The sequence below is a fragment of the Cebus imitator genome, unplaced genomic scaffold, assembly GCF_001604975.1.
Source record: "Cebus imitator isolate Cc_AM_T3 unplaced genomic scaffold, Cebus_imitator-1.0 Scaffold65, whole genome shotgun sequence".
NCBI classification, from domain to species: domain Eukaryota; kingdom Metazoa; phylum Chordata; class Mammalia; order Primates; family Cebidae; genus Cebus; species Cebus imitator.
The window spans coordinates 7,351,420-7,358,081 of NW_016107380.1; the positions used below are offsets into that span (position 1 = coordinate 7,351,420).

At 46.7% G+C, this 6,662-nt stretch overlaps 1 protein-coding gene across 12 annotated transcripts in view; it reads left to right on the forward strand.

Annotated features, from left to right (window-relative positions):
- Positions 1-2,651: 2,651 nt before the first annotated feature.
- Positions 2,652-6,662, forward strand: part of BCLAF1 (BCL2 associated transcription factor 1) — a 31,817-nt gene continuing 27,806 nt past the window's right edge. For 7 of the 12 annotated variants that reach the window (XR_005200655.1, XM_017530466.2, XM_037739230.1 and 4 more), the window contains exon 1: positions 3,269-3,402. The gene's annotated coding sequence lies outside the window, so the exon portion shown is untranslated. Of the gene's footprint in view, positions 2,953-3,251; positions 3,403-6,662 lie in introns of those variants that run through there. The other 5 variants (XR_001825864.2, XR_001825865.2, XM_017530463.2 and 2 more) reach the window with 3 other exon arrangements.

The window sequence follows — 6,662 nt, forward strand, 5'->3', positions numbered from 1 at the left end:
AGCACGAAGCTGAAGAGGGATATGCACACATGGAGGCCATGCAGCAGGAACTACAGTCAAAGTCCGGCCCCATCAGCACTCTAGTTAGGGAATCTCTGTTGGTCACATTTCCTCTGCTGTCTCCTTCTCACTACTGCTGTTGTTCCCAATGCCAGTATTTTCAGGGAGTGGAGGAGTGGGACTCCAAATACCACTTCAACTTCAATTTCCCCGAATAGGAAAATAGTTCAGATGTTCCACGTAAAAAGATAAACAAAAGCAAACCAGTGAGGTCTTGGAGCTTGCCTTCGTGCTAGACCTCCAACTCCATTCTCATTCCTATCTTCTTGTCTTTGTCCTTTTCAGATATTCATCCTTTTCCATTTCTCTTTTTCCTTTTTTTTTTTGAGACAAGAGTTTTTGCTCTTGTTGCCCAGACTGGAGTGCAATGGCACGATCTCGGCTCACGGCAAGCTACACTTCCCGGGTTCAAGCGATTCTCCTGCCTCAGCCTCCTGAGTAGCTGGGATTACAGGCATGCACCACCATGCCCAGCTAATTTTTTGTATTTATGGTAGAGATGGGGTTTCTCCATGTTGGTCAGGCTGGTCTTGAACTCCTGACCTCAGGTGATCTGCCCACCTCGGCCTCTCAAAGTGTTGGGATTACAGGCGTGAGCCACTGCACCAACCTCTTTTTCCTTTCTTTTCTGTTTTTTTTTTTTTTTTTTTTTTTTTTTTTTTTTTTTTTGCTATAGTCTTGCTCTGTCACCTAGGCTGGAGTGCAGTGGTGCGATCTTGGCTCAAGGTGCAACTTCCACCTGCCTGGTTCAAGCAATTCTCCTGCCTCAGCCTCCTCAGTAGCTGGGACTACAAGAGTGCACCACCACACCTGGCTAATTTTTGTATTTTTAGGAGAGATGGAGTTTCACCATGTTGGCCAGGCTGGCCTCAAACTCTGACCTCAAGTGATCCGCCCACTTCAGCCTCCCAAAGTGCTGGGATCACAGGCATGAGCCACCACACCTGCCCCATCTCTGTTTTTCAATGATCTTAAATTAAAATCAAACCAAAACAAAAGCAACAACTCTCAAGAAAGAGTTTTATAATCATATTCACAATAATATCTCCATGACCTATAAATTAAAATTAGCTTGCCAGGCACGGTGGCTCATGCCTGTAATCCCAGCCCTTTGGGAGGCTGAGGCGGGTGGATCACTTGGGGCCTGGACATTGAGACCTGGCTGGCCAACATGGTGAAACACTGTCTCTACTAAAAATACAAACATTAGCCCGGCGTGCTGGAAGGAGCCTGTAATCCCAGCTATTCAGAAGGCTGAGGCAAGAGAATTACTTGAACCTGGGAGGCGGAGGTTGCAGTGAGCCAACATCGTGCCACTGCACTCCAGCCTGGGGGACAGAACAAGACTCTGTCTTAAAAAAGAAATTAAAATCAGCTTACTAATTTATCTCAGCATTCTTTTTGTATCTTCCTAGCAAGTTTGGTCATTTGTTTACAACTTGTGTTTCTTCTTGAGATAATGTTCTATTTTTCTGCAATGCCCATTTATTAAATGGGCTCTTTTTCTTCTGCTCTTTACAGCGTTTGTATTGTAATACACATTTTTATTACAAAGAATGAATCTGTAATGGTGGAATTTCAGGTTTTGAAAATAAGAATGTGCAGAAAACATCTAAATTCAAGAAACTCCTACTTTGGAGATAGGGGATCTAGTTCAACAGAAGCCTGGATAACTTCCATCCACTAAAGGCTTTGTTCCAAAGGATCTCCTCCCTTGTTACTACCTCAGGTTATGTAAATAAAATAATATTCAATTATATAGTCTAAGATAGATGACTTCATTTTCAACACATGTGCAATAGAATTGCAGAGGAAGGTTCAAGATAATATCCTAGCCTGCAATTTGGTGTATTTTGAATAAATGAATAAGAGCTGTCAGCCCTGGGCGCTCCAACTCCCAATACATGCAGAATAGCAGAGGTGTATTGAGCCCTTAATTTTTTTTCCTTTATTAAATATAGCTCATTCACTCAACATTTACTGAGCACCTACAAATGCTTGGGACATCAGGACACAACAATGGCCAAAGATTCCTGTGTCCACATCCTGAGGTGGTAACAGAGTGAGGGACAGACTGTACAACAAAAAACTCAGGATTCATTCCGTGAAAATGATGTCGTTTTTCTAGAGGAGCTGGTAAATTGGGTTGTGAAGAAAGAATGCCCTAAGAACAGTGTGAAATTCACAACTAGGGCTCAATACTAGATTCCATTCACTCACTGACACCCTGGTTGCTAATTACAAGTCTGAAATCCATCAAGGTAGTTAACAGCCCTAAACATCAAAGTAATAGCGGTTTTAGGCCCCAAGGAAGAAACTGCAGCCCAGGGAAGCCTTAATAGAAAATGTGCTAAGGCTGTTAAATTCTATTCAAAGCGAAGGTGGTTTGCTTATCTAATATCTTATAATTCTGGCCAGCCAAGCTACGTTAGGCTGTGTTCCTCGGCGCCACAAATCATCATCACAGGCTGAAAGCTAAACTGCTTCGTGCTCTTTATTTTTATGCCTATGCCAACGTTGCCGATGTGGTAAAGCTGTCACCACACCGCACCGAGGGCGGCGTCCTACGGCGCCAGCAGCCTAAGCGGCTTCCGGCTGCTGCGGCGGGAGCTCCGATTTGATCAGACACCACTCAGGAAAGGGATTTAGATCGTGGCCATTTTTCAACTAAGTGCGTCTGGCGCATTGAATAGCAAAGCAAAAGCTACTTTCTAATCTCCAGCTAGGCGTCCAAGAGGGAGAAGCGTGGCGCTTGCTGGCTGTGGGAGCAGCGAGTCTCCAATCACAGCCGCGTCCCGCCTCCAGGTCTTTTCCTCAGCGTGGAATTGTCTTTTTGTTTTTGCCCGGTCTGAGCTGGCCCCACAGAAAGAATGGACAGACGAGCTCACTGAGGTAAATAAATAAAAAGTGGGGGCGGTGGTGAGGTCTAGGGGGTCTCATCAGAACGAGGCAGAGACGCCAGCGAATAGCGCCGCGTGACCAAGCTAACTCAGGGCCTAACAAAACACCCGCCCCACTCTACCGCCTCTTGGGGTAAGGCTGTAGCTACGGGCCAGAGGGCGGGGCCGCCACATCTTCGCGCGAGACCAGTCACACGATTTCCCAGAAGGCCTCGGGAAACAACTTAATAGCCGCCAGCGAACCGGTCCTCGGCGGAAGGGTGGGCGGGGCTTGCCCGCATATTTAGCGGCACCCGAGGCCACGCCCCAGATCGGAAGTGACGGAGGCGAGCTAGCGCGTCGAAGCTACCTCTATGGTTTTCCTCGCGTTCTTGAGTCGGGAAATGGCCGCTGTGTAGTTACAACGGAGATAAATCCCGGGAACCGCGATTCGGCGTGTCAGGTAGGCCTCCCTCCGTATTCAAGTCAGTCAAAGGGCAGTGAAGAGCGAGGACAAGCCATATTTTTGAGTCTTTTGTGTGTGGTGACGGGTTGGCGGCGAAAGGAGAACCAAGGAGACGTTGCGCTGTTATTTATGCGTTATTTCGTCAGCTTCCCTCAGATTTTCGAGGCACTACAGGCCGAGAAGATAGGGGGGTGAGCTGAGGAGTGCTAACGGCGCGCGCGCGCGTGGTTGCGAACCTGGCTCGAGACCCGGAGCCCGCGCGGCCTCCCGTGCGCGTGCGCGTATCTTTCTTTTCCACCCTTCCCCCATTTCAACCCGGACCCCTGCGCGCGCCTGACCGAATGCTCCGCGCACGCGCGTTTCTTCCTTTCTTTCCGCGGCCTACGGCGCTGGCGGCGCAACTTGTGTCCGCCTCTCATTGGCTGGGACTGCCACAATTCTTCCTGGCCTTTGGGCTTTGAGAAAAATGACTGCGACCAGCAGCAAAGTGCATTGGGAGGTCTGTCCGTTTCCGCGTGGTCTTTAAAACTCCTCCGCGGCTTGGGACTACCCATCAGTTGATGCCTAGTTTTTATGGTTCTGCGCGGTTTTAGGGCTCTGGTCCCTCGGAGGGTTCTCCGGAGTTAATTTCTGTACCTCTGGCAACCGCCGTTCTGAAGCGAGCGCGCGTTGTTGACTTGTGGTGGGTGCCTAGTTACGGTTCCCTAGCTAGGGGATCGGGTCTTAATTGGTGGCTCTGAGCGTGGCCCTGCCCCATCCGGCTGAAAGTGCGGTTCTTCATGAGTACGAGCGGAGCGGAGTCCTTGCGGCAAGTGATTCAGCCCATTAAATCGTGTCAGAAGTGTTGCAGCCACGATTGGTAGACAGCTGCTGTGAGAAATGGGTGGGAGTGGCGAATTGGACTTTGCCTTCATTTTAAATTCGTCAGTTGGCCTGATTTGCTTTTGAGATTTTTTCGGTATCAAGCCGAAGTGCCAGCAACTACTTTGCTACCTCAGGTTTTTTTTTTTAAAAAAAAGCATTTTAGAATTGGAAAAAATTAAGACAAATTGAAAGCAAGTGTGGCTACCCGGTTCCAACAGCGTTTTTTAAATTTTTTGGTATTACAAAGCAAAACAAAATGTCTTGGTCCTCGTGTGAATTTTCATTCCAGTTTGACTCTGTTTGGAATGGTTAGGATAGTCTTTAGGCAGTAAAGAACCTTTATGTAGGAGAAACTGTTACAAGGGTTTTGCATTTTTGACCATAACCAATTCAGGATAATTTGATGGGAGGGATTGTGTCTAAAGTAGTTCCTTGGCGGGAGTTTGAGGCTGCTGTGAGCTATGCTCGTCCCACTGCAGTTCAGCAGGGGCAAGAGAGTGAGACCTTGTCACTCTCACACACACACACACACACACACACACACACACACAAACACACACACAGTAGCTCATGTTAACCCTGGAGCATCATCTTTTAGGGATTTCATACTTTACTACATTGTGGTAAACACTGAAATATCTTTATTTCAGGTAATTAAAATGGTGGCAAAGGAAATTTTTTGGCCAGAACCCATTCTTGACTTTGAAGAACAAAAGTGTTATAAGACTTGGTGACAGACCTGTAAAAAGTCCTACTCACTGGTAGGCTCATGTGTGGTTGAATTATTTATTTATTTATTGTTATTTTTGAGACGGAACGTCGCTGTGTTCCCCAGGCAGGAGTGCAGTGGCCGGATCTTGGCTCACGGCAACCTCCAGGTCCGGGTCCGGGTCCAAGTCCAAGTGATTCTCCTGCCTCAGCCTCCCCAGTAGCAGGGACTACAAGTGCCCGCCACCATGCCCAGCTAAGTTTTGTATTAATGAAGCCTCGCTCTTTCGCCCAGGCTGGAGTGCAGTGGCCTGCCTGATCCTGGCTGACTGCAACCTCCGCCTCTTGTGTTCAAGCAATTCTGTCTCAGTCTCCTGAGTTAATGGGATTACAGGTCCCCACCACCGCACCTGTCTAACTGTTGTATTTTTGGTACAGTTGAGGTTTCACTGTTTGCCAGGTTAGTGTCAAACTCGTGACCTCAGGTGAGATGCCACCTGCATCAGCCTCCCAAAGTGCTGTGAATACAGGCATGAGCCATCACACCTGGCCAGCCTCATGTCTTTATCCAGTGGATACACCAACCAATGAGGAACACAGGATAAAATAAAGCAGGTTTTATTTTTAAAATTAAATTTCTTAAATACCTAAACAGAACCTGTCTTTCATGAAATAATACATAATGACCAGCTAGAACATAAGGGCTCAGAAACCAGCTAGAAAACAATTGATTAGGCTGGGCATGGTGACTCACGCCTGTAATCCCAGCACTTTGGGAGGCTAAGGCTGGCGGATCAGCTGAGGTCAGGAGTTTGAGACCAGCCTTGTCAACGTGGTGAAACCAAATGTCTAATAAAAATACAAAAATTAGCCAGGTGTGGTGGTGCACACCTGTAGTCCCAGGTACTCCAGAGGCTGAGACAGGGGAATTGCTTGAACCCAGGAGACGAAGGTTGCAGTGAGCCAAGATTGTGCCACTGCACTCCAGCCTGGGCAAGAGTGAGGCTCTGTCTCAAGAAAAAAAAAAAAATTGATTAAAGCAAAAAAACTGGGCTCAACAAAATACCCAAGACAAAGTCCCGCAAAATGAATTATTTAAGATTACCATTGCAAGCCTACTTGATACCAGTCTTCATTTTAGCACAGTCAAGGAGTTTTGTCCTCAGATTGCTGTAAACAAAGTAAAGCTATTTCCGTCTTTTCAAATCCTAAAAATATAGCCCATCATGACTATTCCAGTAGACTAGATTCAAATCTGGCTCAGCCATTAACTAGCTGTCCAGCACTGAACAAGTTACCTTAATCTGTCTGCTTCAATTTCTGCAGATTTAAAAAAAAAAAAGGCTACTAACGGTACTTCCTTACAAGTTTAGGATTAAATGAACTAATAATGCATGTAAACAGCTTAATGTTTGGCCCATGGTACACAATCTAGCATTAGCCATCATTATTGTTAAAACTTGTTTAGGCAGCTTTTCTGCAAGCTGTCCACTAAGTTTACTTAAAATGATTCTTGCATGTAAGGGTACCTTAATATTCTTGATACAGCGTTCATCAGCGTCATTTAAAGTCTTCCCAGACATGCTTAATAAAATGGGCTGGGCGCAGTGGCTTATGCCTGTAATATCAGCACTTTGGGAGGCCCAGGTGGGCGGATCACCCAGTCAGGAGTTTGAGACCAGCCT